The sequence below is a fragment of the Pongo abelii genome, chromosome 9, assembly GCF_028885655.2.
Source record: "Pongo abelii isolate AG06213 chromosome 9, NHGRI_mPonAbe1-v2.0_pri, whole genome shotgun sequence".
Classification (NCBI taxonomy): Eukaryota; Metazoa; Chordata; class Mammalia; order Primates; family Hominidae; genus Pongo; species Pongo abelii.
Genome location: NC_071994.2, coordinates 109,272,384 through 109,285,154, shown reverse-complemented (window position 1 = coordinate 109,285,154; position 12,771 = coordinate 109,272,384).

The window sequence follows — 12,771 nt, the reverse complement described above, 5'->3', positions numbered from 1 at the left end:
CTTTCGTTGATGTTTCCAGAAGATTCAAACTTTAGAAACCTTTCTTTAACCTGGTGAAAATAAATTGTAGCATAATAATCTAGTGTTACAACATCAGCTCTCTTACCAGGGAAAACATTCATACAACTAGAAATCATGCATTGAAAATAACAATTGAACAAAACCTCTTCATAAAATGTTTAAATGGCCCACCAGGTGACCAAATGTACCTGAAGCTTTAATTATTTTTCTAGGAATATAGGATCCAGCACTGGTTATAAACTATTTTAAACAATTTCAATACTAGCTGGTTTAACATGAAAGTAATTTCTTCTTCCAATTATATGGTCAATTTTAGAATAAGTGCAATGTGGTGCTGAGAAGAATGTAGATTCTGTTGATTTGGGGTGGAGAGTTCTATAGATGTCTATTAGGTCTGCTTGGTCCAGAGCTGAGTTCAAGTCCTGAATATCCTTGTTAATTTTCAGTCTTGATCTAATATTGACAGTGAGGTATTAAAGTCTCCCACTATTATTGTGTGGGAGTCTAAGTCTCTTTGTAGGTCTCTAAGAACTTGCTTTATGAATCTGGGTGCTCTTGTATTGGGTTCATATATATTTAGGATAGTTAGTTCTTGTTACATTGATCCCTTTACCATTATACAATGCCCTTCTTTGTCTCTTGATCTTTGTTGATTTCAAGTCTGTTTTATCAAAGATGAGTATTGCAACCCCTGCTTTTTTTTGCTTTCCATTTGCTTGTTAAATAGTCCTCCATCCCTTTATTTTGAGCCTCTGTGTGTCTTTGCACGTGAGATAGGTCTCCTGAATACAGCACACTGATGGGTCTTGACTATCCAATTTGCCAGTCTGTGTCTTTTAATTAGGAAATTTAGCCCATTTACATTTAAGGTTAATATTGTTATGTGTGTATTTGATCCTGTCATTATGATGCTAGCTGGTTATTTTGCCTATTAGTTGATGCAGTTTCTTCATAGTGTCTACGGTCTTTACGATTAGGTACATTTTTGCAGTTGCTAATACCAGTTGTTCCTTTCTATGTTTAGTGCTTCCTTCAGGAGCTCTTGTAAGGCAGGCCTGGTGGTGACAAAATGTCTCAGCATTTGCTTGTCTATAAAGGATTTTATTTCTCCTTCACTTATGAAGCTTAGTTTGGCTGGATATGAAATTCTGGGTTGAAAATGTTGAATATTGGCCCCTACTTTCTTCTGGCTTGTAGGGTTTCTGCAGAGAGATCTGCTGTTAGTCTGATGGCCTTCCCTTTGTAGGTAACCTGACCTTTCTCTCTGGCTACCCTTAACATTTTCTTCTTCATTTCAACCTTGGTAAATCTGACTGTTATATGTCTTGGGGTTCCTCTTCTCGAAGAATATCTTTGTGGTATTCTCTGTATTTCCTGAATTTGAATGTTGGCCTATCTTGCTAGATTGGGGAGCAGAGGCCTCAGAAATACCACCAAACATCTACAACCATCTGATCTTTGACAAACCTGACAAAAACAAGAAATGGGGAAAGGATTCTCTATTTAATAAATGGTGTTGGGAAAACTGGCTAGCCATATGCAGAAAACTGAAACCGGACCCCTTCCTTACACCTTATCAAAAATTAATGAAGATGGATTAAAGACTCTCACATAAGACCTAAAAGCATAAAAACACTAGAAGAGAACCTAGGCAATACCATTCAGGACATAGGCATAGGCAAAGACTTCATGACTAAAACACCAAAAGCAATTGCATCAAAAGCCAAAATAGACAAATGGGATCTGGTTAAACTAAAGAGCTTCTACACAGTTAAAGAAACTATCATCAGAGTGAACAGGCAACCTACAGAATGGGAGAACATTTTTGCAATCTATCCATCTGACAAAGGGCTAATATCTGGAATCTACAAAGAACTTAAACAAATTTACAAGAAAAAAAAAAACAACCCCATCAAAAAGGGGGCAAAGGATATGAACAGACACTTCCAAAAGAGGACATTTATGCAGCCAACAAAAATGAAAAAAAAATAAAAGCTCATCACTGGTCATTAGAGAAATGCAAATCAAAACCACAATGAGATACCAACTCAAACCAGTTAGAATGGCAATCATTAAAAAGTCAGGAAACAACAGCTGCTGGAGAGGATGTACAGAAATAGGAATGCTTTTACACTATTGGTGGGAGTGTAAATTAGTTCAACCATTGTGGAAGACAGTGTGGCAAGTCCTCAAAGATCTAGAACCAGAAATACCATTTGACCCAGCATTCCTATGATTGGATATATACCCAAAGGATTATAAATCATTCTACTATAAAGACACATGCACATTTATGTTTATTGTGACACTGTTCACAATAGCAAAGACTTGGAACCAACCCAAATGCCCATCAGTGATAGACTGGATAAAGAAGACGTGGCAAATATACACCATGGAATACCATGCAGCCATAAAAAAAGGATGAGTTCATGTCCTTTGCAGGGACATGGATGAAGCTGGAAACCATCATTCTCAGCAAACTAACACAAGAACAGAAAACCAAACACCACATGTTCTCACTCATAAGTAGGAGTTGAATAATGAGAACACATGGACACAGGGAGGGGAACATCACACACTGGGGCCTGTCGTGGGGTTGGGGGCTAGGGGAGGGATACCATTAGGAGAAATACCTAATGTAGATGACACGTCAATAGGTGCAGCAAGCCACCATGGCACATGTATACCTGCATAACAAACCTGCACATTCTACACATGTATCCCAGCACTTAAAGTATAATAATTAAAAAAAAGTATTTTCTTGATATTTAATTCCTTTTTTGTTTTACTTGTGTTAGTATCTTTATACAAGTAAATTTGGTTATTTCTTCAATATACAATATTGAATACAATATACAATATTGTATACAATATTCAATATACAATTTCTTCAACATACAATATACTTGTATATTCAATATACAAGTAAATTTGGTTTACGGTAACATAACTGTAATTGTGATTGCTAGCATATACTTAGACACTGGAATTTTAGAAATCCCATACAATTTTGGAATATATATATTATTCATGAAAATATTACCTAAAGAAGACTGAACATCATTTTGGCAATCTCATGTGCCTAAAAATGTCAAATAATCCTGTTTACCTCTTCTCTGGATGTTTTCAGGGGACCTCCGATCCATCAAGAAACACAGACATTAGGAAAGACAATTTTGAAAGTGAAGTTTGATTTGGGAATTTCAGATGACCATAAATTATTTTGCCAAAATGACTCAGAAATTTTAAAGCAAAAACCTTTTATAACCTTTAAAAAAATTAAAAAATACATTCAACTGTTTTTACACACCTTGCATGTAAAACTGTTTCTAATAGTCTTAATTGCATGTTACAATTACAATCTTAGCAATTTTAACTTTAACATAAAACCTGGTAAGTTATGTTTCCATAAGGTTTGACTGTTTCCAGCATAGCTAGGGCCTGGCCAACTCCACATGGCCCCAGGCCTTACCTAGCTGAAAGGCAGGCAAGTTAAACAATTTTCAAAAGCAAAAGTTTATGACCTTAAGGTATTTAGCAAACCTAATATTTGAACATAATTTAGAACACATATTTACATTTTGAAGACAATTGTATTTTACCAATAATCTTTAAAACTATATTTCCCAAAGACTGCTAAAGTCACGTGAACTAAAACATATTACACATTCTACTTTTCTGACAAAATGTTTGATTAACCAGTTTACACAAAGAGGCCAGAGACTGGTAAGAAATTCATATCCTTTTGCTGGCATGCCAGGTTTCTGGGTTCTCTCTCCCTGAGCAGCCCTGACAACCATGCCTGACTGTATGCAAACAAGCATATTACCATGAATTAAGAATATTCAAGGATATATTACAAATTTTGGAGAAACTAAACAGAAATATGTCTTAAGTTCTATTTGTAAGAGTATACTCAACACCTTTAAAACATCAGGAAGCCTCAAGTCCAAAAAGTTAGTTTAAGGATAAAAAACTGGTGTGTTAATCAATTCCTGAAGCCCAACAAAGGTAGCTTAGGAGTTCCAGATAAATGGAATGAATGATGACTTGCTAGAAATGCACAGGAAACGAAATAACTATTCACAGAACCAGATAAAAGCCTTCCACTAGAAACTAAAAAGCATCATGGTCTTTTATATATGGATACACAAGCAAAGCCAGAGGGGAATAAACGGCAAAGTAATGAAAACTAGAAACAAAAACAGATAAACAGGAAACCAACCCTAAATTTTTCTGCTCAATTTACCCTGGAAGCTACAGTGTTATCTAGGGCCCCCAAAACCCCACATATTAAATATTTTATTCCTGATACACAATTCAATATCCTCAAGTTCACCAATATCATTATACATTCTGTGCAGTCAAGAAATTCACCTTAGGCACATGACTAATAAATACTTTAGCAGTATCCACTCAAAACAGTAAACATAGTGTGAAGCAATGCAAGCCATATATGTGAAATTTGGCTCCACACTAAATCCAGCTTTATGCTTAACTATATTGCAAAGAGAATTGCCAAACAGCTGATGCATTTTTACAATAGTTGTTACTTTAATCAGTATTAAGAGCTTTAACTATGAAAATGTTAATTAGCCAATTATTTCCAATTCTTATCAGATTTTAAAGAATATTTTATTATTTAAACTTTTTCCACATCTTTCTCCTCTGCTTAATGATTCCTTACTACACTGTTTTATAATAACCTTTTCAAATCTGTAATTTGAACTTTTATTTTTTTCCACTAATAACTAATCCTTTGTGGCACATTTTGTATGCAGAATTACATGTTAACTATAATTTTATTTGTAGTAACCTAAAACTTTCGTGAGATCCTAAAAAGCAAGAAATCCTGAACTATCAGATAAGGTTATTTATAGATAAGAACGATTCCACAATTTTCGAAACATATTTCCCCTATCACAACCCCTTCTTAATTGGAAATTACCCAGATATTAAATGAGTATCAAAAATAACTAAGATTTTAATTTACACTAAAGTTTACCTAAAACATTTATCCCATTCACTTAACTTTTACTTTTAACAAGGGAGACATAAGACATCAATCAACATATGTAAAATGATCACTGGTTTAGTCTGGAAAGAAGGGACAACTTGAGGTGAGGAGAGGGGTTGGGGGCTTCGGATCACACGTGGGAGACAACTGGTTACATTCTTTTGAGTTTCTGATTAACCTTTCCAAAGGAAGCAATCAGATATGCAGTTATCTCAGTGAGACTTTGAATAGAATGGGAAGCAGGCTCGCCCCAAACAGCTCCCAGCTTTAACACTGACACTTAAACATACCTAACAAAGGCAGACAAAAAATACAAACTGAAGCTGAAGGGTTCCCTTGTCCCACTCACAGGGCGTGCAATGGGGCTGTGGCTCACTTCTTCAGTGCCCCCCGGCTCCTTAAACCTCTAGGGAAGCATACAGACCCCCCCCCCCACCCCGCCTCCCCCTCCACAGCAATGTCTAGGGGTAAATGTTTAAAGCTGAAGCCCCAGTGGGCGTGTGTTACAGGGTGCTCTTTTGAGTTTGCCGTCTACAGCTGGCTTGTGTTAACCAGCTCAATTAGACCCCCTTCCTTACCACAAGGACAGAGGGATTTCTGTATCCCAGGGCTTCTTACCTTGGTGTACCAGGAGAATTGGAGCACACACGGGCTTAGAGAATGAGTACAAGGTCTTATTGAGTAGAAGTAACTCTTAGCAGATGGGGGAGCCAAAAGGGAGATGGTTTTCCCCTGGAAAACTTTGCGTCATTCCACCAGTCTATGGCCTGGCCTGTCGACCTGCTAGTGCCTGTTGGCGTGCTCTTCTGCCAGTGTGCCCTCGATGACCAGCGGCTTGTAGCTTCCTTTGCCGACGCGTTCCTCACAATATTCAGCCGCTTTCTGTGTCTACCTGCTGGGGGTAGGGGTTGCGGGGGAAGCCTCGGGTTTTTATAGGCCCAAGATGGGGGCGTGGCAGCCCAAAGTGGTCTTGGGAAATGCAACATTTGGGCAGGAAATACCTGTCCTCACCTAGGTCCGTCGGGGTGGAGCCCGAGCCAGGAACCCACCTTTCTCTATCCAGCACTTCCGTTCCCCGCTTCCATATCATTTAAAGGGACCATGTTCTTCCCTTCTCAGCACTCTCGTACCAAGACAAAATGTATGCTGACAATTCTGAAGGCCTTTCTATTTTCATTCTACCAATACTTTTAAAGCTAGCTTGTTTACTACAGTTATACTTAGGCCATGTGAACCTGAAAATTGCTTAGACTTATTTACTTAATTTGTGAGTGCTGTTTTACTTATAAGCCGATTTGGTAGACAAAACATATAACAATAAGTGTACATACAAATAAATGCATCTAGACATGTATACACACATATAAACGAAGATCCAATTGCTTGGAACCTTAGCCATGAGAAAGCAAGACAAGCTTGATGGTTTTGCTTTGTCCCAATAGATAAGCCAAGGAAGGCTGTGAACCAAAATTTGAGGTAAAGCAGTCTCATGGCAGTTTGATTTTTAAAGGCTAAACCTCCCCAGACTCCAAGGAGCACTGAGGCCAAACAATACCAAAGCAGGGCGTCACATATTAACTAGGCGCCCTGCTTACAACAGCAGCACAAAAGCCTGGATACATGCAATGCCATCCCACTTTCCCATTAGACAGTAAGTTTCAGATTCTAAACAATTTTGGGGCCAAGCAGCATTGCACCTGTGATAGAAAATTCTAAGGAAGGCTTAATACTAGACCTCAGAACCTCTGCCAAGGGCATCCCCTTTGGGCAGGTTGAGGTCCACAGGACCCGCAGAGCATCCTCCTGTGGGGTCCAGTCTTAGAGTTCCAGCCGTCTCTGGGCTTACTTAAGTGGGCACCAGTGCCACTTTGCATGCGTTCCCTCCAAAGCCTGCTATGAGCTTTCTTTTGGTACCTGAGTGTAATCCCCAACTTTTAGCATCCTTATAATTGATAAGGACATGCTTTCCCATGCTTCCCATTAACTTTAATGATAAGAACTGGAGGCTGGTTGGATTTCCTTTGCCCTTAGCCAGCTGAATAGGGGAAGGAAAGAATTTATAAGAAAAGAAGATTTAAGTAGCCTGAAATATGTGTGAGTTTGCTCCAACCTGCAATGCAGGTAGGGATCAGGGACCACACACAGAAGAGATTAAAAAAAAAAAAAAGTCCTTCCCCCATCAGGGCAGGCAATTATTCCTATTCATTTCTAGGCCTTCAGGCAGTACTGGGGAGTGACTCCAGCCAGCTGCCCTCAATTTCCAAACGAGCTGCTAGGAAACAACTGCTGAAAGACTGAAAAGGAAAGAAAGGAAAAAAAGTGAAAAAGACCAAGGTTTCTTAAATCTGTGTGGTGATGGTCAGGCTTCTCCACATGAAAACCCTTCGGTTTCACTGGCCATGGCCAGAAACCTGCAGTTACATCCATGTTTACGTACTACCCACCAAGGGTCCCTGCTTGGAAAGGAAAAGAGATTCTATGTAAGGAGCAGAAAGGAAAAGGAGGAGGGAGAAGAATAAATCCCAAACTTTAGGCTTACCTCTTCCTCCTGGCTGGATTACTAAAATATGTTAATAGTAGAAGGGTGTCCAGTTCCTTGGCATCTTGAACAAAGAATTGGACAAAACACATAAACAAAGCAAGAAAGGAATGAAGTGATTAGTTGAAAATGAAGTGATTAGTTGAAAATGAAGGTACACTCCACAGTGTGGGAGTGGGCCTGAGCATAGGGGCTCAACAGCTCCATTACAAAATTTTAGGGAGTTTAAATACCCCCTAAGAGGATCCCATTGGTTACTTGGGGTACACCCTATGTAAAAGGAGAGGAGGAAGTAAAGTTACAAAGTCATTTACTTGGCCTACGCCCTATGGAGAGGATATTTCCTGTCATAGCAGAAGTGTGAATTGGCCTTATGTTCCCTGCCTCCAGACCCTATTTTCCTGCCTCATCCAGACATACTAGATACACAAATATATACCATTGTGTTACAATTGCCTACAGCACTTAGCACAGTCACGTGCTATACAAGTTTATAGCCTAGGAGCAATAGGCTATACCATATAGCCTAGGTGTGTCGGGGGCTATACCACCTGGGTTTGTGTAAGTACACGCTATGCTGTTAGCACAATGACAAAACTGCTTAACAACACATTTCTCAGGATGTATCCCCACTGTTAAGCAACACATGATTGTATTTCATTGGGCTATTGTCAGAATTAACTGACATAATTTACATAAAGCTTTCAGAAGAATATCTGGCACTTGGTTTTGATTCTGTAAGGTTTTATAGTTGTTATCATTAGTATTATTACCAAGAAGTCTTACAGAGGGTGAAACAGAAAATCAGACCAGAGCTCAAATAATAAACATAAACCATTGATAGAAATCTATTGTATGTGCTTCCAGCTGTATTTTATTCCTATTTATTTCTGACACCAGGGCCTTAAGGGGTCAAACAGTTCCTGAAAAGTTCGGCAAGTCATTTCGAAAGAATCTGCATGGGCTTTTCAAAAGACACCTTTTGGTTGTCTTCTGTCAACTTGGAAGTTGGCTGTTTCTGTCTGAAAGTGGCTATGTGCACAGCTCTGTGTAAAAAGTAAAGTTGAGGTTCTTCGAAGACTTTCCTTCCCATCTAATTAGGAATAAATAGTAACTTCTCTTAGAAGCAAAATTTATTCAAAGACCTGTGCTAACATTCTTAAATATCTGCTAGCCGTAATCAAGAAATCAATATACTTTATGTTCTTAGCTCCCACAATTTAGCCTAAATATTTGCCCTGGCATGCCTATACTGGTCCAAGCAAGCATTAGGTCATAGCCTGTTCCTCTTCCTTATTTGAAGTCATTTTTACCTTTCTCAACATTCCACAAGTTACTTCCTCATTCCTTAGTTCTCCTCTGCCTTTGCCTCTTTTACAAAGTTCTAAGTTGCTAGCCAATCGGGACAAATACACAATGTGAGGTCCCTTTCTAGCCAATGGAAACCGGACACAGCAGTAGGGTGGACATGTCAGGTTATAAATGACCCTGTCTCCTTTGTTCGGTGTACTCTTGTGGCAAAACTGCTGACGAGTGTGCCGTTTCTGCAGAAAGTATAAAAATGGCCTTGCTGAGGAAATTAAATTTACGTTGAAGTGCTATTTCTTTATGGCATTGGGGAAGAAGCATTTCAAACATCTGCATACAGAGGAATGGGATGGGAGACAAGTGTATGGATTCTCTGCCTCATGCTCCTCTGAACCTAGAAAGTTTGAGACAGGTCTCAGTTAATTTAGAAAGTTTATTTTGCCAAGGTTGAGGATGTGCCTGTGAGATAGCCTCAGGAGGTCCTGACAATGTGTCCAAGCTGGTGAAGGCACAGCTTGGTTTTGCACATTTTAGGGAGACATGAGATATCAATCAATATACATAAGAAGTACATCCGTTCGGTCTGGGAAGGAGGGACAACTTACAGCAAAGGCAGGAAGACTCAAAGCTGGTAGGGAGCTTCCAGGTAACACATAGGTGAGACACAAATGGTTGCATTCTTTTGATTTCTGATTAGCCTTTCCAAAGGAGGCAATTAGATATGCATCTGTCTCAGCAGAGGGATAACTTTGATTAGAATGGGAGGCAGGTTTGCCTTAAGCAGTTTCCAGCTTGAGTTTTCCTTAGTAATTTTGGGAGCCCAAAATCTTTTCCTTTCACACTCCCAAACAGGCCTCTAGTCGCAAACTTTTTGTAGAGCTCAGAAGTGTCTGTTACCTCAAAGATCATAAAGTGTTTAAGGTTAAAAATTATCAATTCCTTCTTCTTGAATACAGAGACAGGACGCCCAGACTCGGGCAAGAATAGAACTTGACCAAATTCCATGCTTATTGATAACTACAAACAGATTCCCTAACGTTAAACAAAAATTATAGGAGTCCATTGTTTTGGACGAAACTCCTGCACTGGACCCCAACAGATGAGACTAAAATAAAAATAGAGTCATTCATGCTAAAGTTTCAGTCACAAACGAAAACTAAGTTATCTGACCTTCCAAGACATCATGAGAGAGAGAGAGAACAGCCAATTTCCAAACCGGTCATTTTCAATCCTCAATCAGCAAGATATTGGAGTTCTCTCTGTTTTAATCCTTACAACAAAAAGTAGCCTGAGGTAACCTGATGCTAACCAATAAGTTATCCTTCTATTTTTCTGTCTCCCTGTCCTCACATGATCAAGCCAGTTTTTCTCTTTTGTTTTTGCTTTCTTCAGCCTTTTCTGTCTGTAACACTAATGCTGTCTGCTCAACTCATTGGAACATTTATTTTTATTTTACAGGATGAAGTTGTCAACCTAAAAGGAAGAGACTAAGACACAAAATGTAATTGAAAGAGTTTGTATGAGCCAAAGTGAAGACAGCTGTTCAAATAGCCTCGGGGAGGGTTATGGCAGCCTTTATTACAAACAGGTTTTTAAAGCAAAGGGAACAAGGAGTGGGCTGATACAAAGTTGTTTGACAGGAATTACCATTGGCTTACAGAAATAACATTAGCCAGTGATTGGCTATACACTGTTGAACTATAAGGGTATAGTTATGTTGCCCAGCGTATGGCATTTTATGGCTTCTTGGTATCAGTTAGTCTAAAGCCCACATACCCTCCGGAGATTATTATTTAGTTCAAGGAGGAGTGACAGCACTGCTGTTTCATTCCAGTGCCTCTCTAGACCTAATAATTAAAAGGTGATCACATTTTTCAGGTAAAAAGCTTCTTTTCTTCTTTTTAAAATAAAAAAATGTTGCCCAAATCTAGAATTGCAAATAAAGCCAATTAAGATCCATAGTAGTCAGGGTTCTCTAGGGAGACAGAATAGGATAGATGTATATATGAAGGGGAATTTATTAGGGACTACTAACTCACACAATCACAAGGTGAGGTCCCACAATAGGTCATCTGCAAGCTGAAGAGCAAGGATGTCAGTCCGAGTCCCAAAACCTCGAAAGTAGGGAAGCCAATGGTGGAGCCTTCAGTCTGTAGTTGAAGGTCCAAGAGTCCCAATGCTGGAAGAACTTGCAGTCCAATACTTGAGGGCAGGAAGCATCCAGCACAGGAGAAATATGTGGGCCGGAAGACTCAGCCAGTCTAGTCCTTCCGTGTTCCTCTGCCAGCTTTTATCCTAGCCGCACTGGCAGCTGATTAGATGGTACCCACCCAGAGTGAGGATGGGCGTGCCTCTCATAGTCCGCTGACTCAAATGTTAATTTCCTTTGGCAACACCCTCACAGACACACCCAGGAACAATACTTTACATCCTTCGATCCAATCAAGTTGACATTGAATATGAACCATCACAAGATCTTAAAACTAAATTGTTGTAATCTTGTCATTTGACCCTAATATCCAAAAATTTACAAAGCTTTTTAGAAAGAGGTGGGAGAATATTCTTCTCTGTAAGAGTCTATCAACTTCCCTTCCCACATTCAACAAGGATAGGTGACAGTGGCCTCACCTTTATGCTCTGGTTTCCGTTCACTATCAGCAAAGCTGCAGAATAAATTAACCAGAGTGAAAATTGTTTCTAGGACCAACACTCAAGCAAAATGTTTTCAGTAAGCTCCCTTTAGTGTAATGTTTACCCAATACCCAGACACTAATTATACCATTTCTGGAACATTTCTCAATCAGTAGGTATCAATAGAAAAAAAGAATTACTTTGTTACATTTGTGTTGAAAATTTCTCAGGAAGCATACCCTTGCTGGAGGATTTTGAGTCACTTGGTTGAATTCATCTTCAAAAATACTTTGTGAAGTGGTTTTCTAGTGTTACAGGAAAGGGGTCCCAATCCAGACCCCAAGAGAGGGTTCTTGGATCTTGAGTAAGAAAGAATTCAGGATGAGTCCACAGATTAAAGTGAAAGCAAGTCTACTAGGAAAGTGAAGGGATAAAAGAATGGCTACTCCATAGACAGAGCAGTCCCGAGGGCTGCTGGTTACCCTTTTTATGGCTATTTCTTGATGATATGCTAAACAAGGGGTGGATTATTCATGTCTTTCCTTTTCAGACCATATAGGGTAACTTCCTGACGTTGCCATGGCATTTGTAAACTGTCATGGCGCTGGTGGGAGTGTAGCAGTGAGGACCACCAGAGGTCACTCTCATTGACATCTTGGTTTTGGCAGGTTTTAACTGGCTTCTTTACTTCAACCTGTTTTATCAGCAAGGTCTTTATGATCTGTATCTTGTCTTGATCTCCTACCTTATCCTGTGACTTAGAAAACCTTAACGATCTGGGAATGCAGTCCAGTAGGTCTCAGCCTCATTTTACCCAGCTCCTATTTAAGATGGAGCTGCTCTGGTTCCAATGCCTCTGACACTGGGATCTTCACTTTACATAGAAGGAATGGAAAGGGCCCAGCAATTCTCTTAAAGTTGCACTGCAGTACTTAGCAGAAAAAGTATTAAAATCAAAGGCTTCCTCCGTTTGTAACCATAATAGGTTTGTTGCCTGATGCACACACCAAGTCAATACAGTGAGACACTGGGTTGCAACAGAAAAAGAGGCTTGATTGTAGGGTCACCAAATGAAGAGACGGGAGGAAACCTCAAATCCATCTCCCTGAGAAATGTATAATTAGAGTTTATAAAGGGTTTGGAGTTGGCCGAAGTGTGAAGGTCATTGATTAGTTGAAGAGTGCAGGGTGAAGTATGGGACAAGGACAGGAAAAAGCAGCCTTTTCATGCTGATCACATTTATCTGTGGGGGTCT